Raw genomic sequence first — 2,753 nt, 5'->3', positions numbered from 1 at the left:
TTTTTTAAAAATCAAAGCTAATGTGAGTAAAGAAAAAAGACCACAGGTTTCCAGAAGATATCTGCATTTCAATGTGATAAATAAGAATGACTAACTTAAAAAAAATTCCTAACTAGAACATATAAGCAACTAAGAAAATGTTAATTTTATTAAAATACCCAATAAAATATGAGAAGATACTCTATCTCTCCAATATCCAGGAAAATGAAAATTAAAGCTACAATGAGGTACCTGTCAGTTAGGCAAAATCTAGAAAATATGACAAAACCTGGGCACCTGGGTGGCTCTTTGGTTGAGCAACTGACTCTTGATTTTGGATCAGGTCATGGTCCCAGGGTTGTGTGATGGAGCCCCACATCAGGCTCTGCACTGAGCATGCAGCCTGTTTAAGATTCTCTCTTTTTGTCTCTCTCTGTCTCTCTTCCTCTGTCCCTCCCCTGGCCCGTGAGCGTGTGCATTCTCTCTCTTCAAAATAAAAAAATTTTTTAAATGACAGTACTAAGGATTATGAGGACAGGGATAAATGAGGACTCATACGCTGTGGTGGGAAGGGAAACTATTTCAAACACTTTAGTGAACAATGTGGCAATATTTATTATGGTATAGCTGAAGATGAACATACTTGATGACCCAGCAATTCCACTTATGGATATAAATCATAGAAAAACAAGACATCAAAGAGAAAAATAAGGCAGACTGGCTTGGTCTAAAGGAGAAACAAGGACAGAAAAACTCACCTCTGGAGAGAAACAACTGCTGATGCTAAAGCTGATTTTCGCACAGAATCTCCAGAGAAATGCCAAGCTAAGAGTCACCAAATACAAAGATCTGCAGGGATCATGGGAAAATAATCAGAGAAATTAACTAGAGAACTAAATTTGCAACAGCTGCTCACATCCTGCACATTGAATATCTCGTGGCCATCTTCTGCCCTCGGGGAAAAAAAACCCTGAGAACCAGTATATAGACCAAGCAAATGACTTATTTTGGAAGGGCTCTTAGCATGAATGTTGGCATTGGAGAAATAGACATAGCAGAATTCGAGGCAAATGTGTAAGCATATACATACATACAAACAGACACTTTTGGTTTTGAAAGAGTTGGTTGCATTTAAAGTCTCCCACAAAGTAGTGAGAAGTATAGGTGTATCTTGGGAGACTTAGCATGTTCTACGTCCAGGGAATCAAGATACAACACCCAGGTGATACAGCACAAAAACTGGAGATACGCACCCTTCTGCTCATGTGTCATCACTGATGAAATGCTCTTGGAATGTCCAGAATGTAGATTCACTGATGAGGAAATAGAGATGTATATTTGATGTAATAAAGGGTGTGCCAGCTTTCACTATTGTTCAGTTTACCCTTTAACTGCAAACTGGACCAGCCAAGAGCGGTCAAATATTTGAACAGACATGCACCTTGAAAGAGGACCAGGACCGAATGTCAGAAAAATTGGCCCTCCCCGCTAAAGAACAAATGTGATTGAGGATATAGAGAAAATACTTCGGAATAAATATAGTTATGTCCTCAGGGAGATTAAAAAGCCATCTGCTATGAAATGGAACCATAGTTCTGGAACTTAAAAGTAAGATAATTAGACCCCAAATATTTCCATATTCTAATCCTCAGAACCTGTGAGTGTGAACTGTTATGGCAAAAGGGACTTTGCAGATGCGATTAAGTTACAGATCTTGAGATGGGGAAGATAATTCTGGATTATTCAGGTACTGTTGTATTTACAGAGATCCTTATGAGAGAGACACAAGACTGTCAGAGACAAAGGACAAAGTGATGTGTCAACAGAAGCAGAAATTAGAGTAATGTAGCCAGGAGCCACGGAATGCCTGCAGCCTCCAGGACCTGGAAGAGGCAAGGAGCAGATTCCCTGGAAGTCTCCAGAAGGAACCAGCCCCACGGACACCTTGATTCTGGTACTTTAAGAATCACTTTGGACTTCTGACATACAGAACTGTAAAAGAATAAATGTTGTTTCAAGCCACTAAGTTTTGGTAGTTTGTTACAGCAGTAATAAGAGAGTAGTACCTACGGCAAAGAGGAATTAAGGTTACAGATGAAATCAAAACTGCTCATCAGCTGGCCCTACACATCTGAAAATCATGAAAATAATTCACACATTAACAGATTAAAAATAAAAAATCATATGATCACCTCAAAAAAAAAAAAAAAGAAAATCATTGCGAAATTCAATATCCATTCCTGAATTAAAAAAAAAAAACCTCCGCAAACTAGGAATAAAAATAAGTTTCTTAACTTGATAACAAGTATCTATGGAAAATCTACAAGGAACATTTAATAGTGAAAGACTAGGGGGCATGTGGGTGGCTCAATCGGTTAAGTGTTTGACTTCAGCTCAGGTCATAATCTCACAGTTCGTGAGTTTGAGCCCCGCATCGGGCTCTCTACTTCAGCACAGAGCCCGCTTCAGATCCTCTGTCTCCCTCTCTCTCTGTCACTTCCCCACTCACACTCTCTCTGTCAAAAATAAATAAATAAACTTTTAAAAAATTGTGAAAGACTAAATGATTTTCCCCTAAAATCAAAAACAAGACAAAGCTGTCCTTGCTCAGCACTGCTTAACATTGTACTGAAAATTCTAGCCAGTATAAGGTAAATAAAAGAAATCCCAGTCAGAGAGACAGACATAAAACTCCCTGAATTCACAAATAACATTATCATTTACATTTTAAAAAATCACATGCACTACACAAAACTACCACCACAAATATGTGA

At 38.4% G+C, this 2,753-nt stretch overlaps 1 long non-coding RNA gene across 1 annotated transcript; it reads left to right on the top strand.

Annotated features, from left to right (window-relative positions):
• The first annotated feature begins 1,331 nt into the window (after positions 1–1,331).
• LOC123590663 lies at positions 1,332–2,005 on the top strand. Its single transcript, XR_006708905.1, has 2 exons — positions 1,332–1,587; positions 1,745–2,005. It is a non-coding gene; the product is annotated as an uncharacterized LOC123590663 (long non-coding RNA).
• Positions 2,006–2,753: the final 748 nt, after the last annotated feature.

The sequence above is a fragment of the Leopardus geoffroyi genome, chromosome B4 (genome assembly GCF_018350155.1).
Source record: "Leopardus geoffroyi isolate Oge1 chromosome B4, O.geoffroyi_Oge1_pat1.0, whole genome shotgun sequence".
Lineage (NCBI taxonomy): Eukaryota > Metazoa > Chordata > Mammalia > Carnivora > Felidae > Leopardus > Leopardus geoffroyi.
This window is presented reverse-complemented; position numbering and strand designations above follow the sequence as displayed.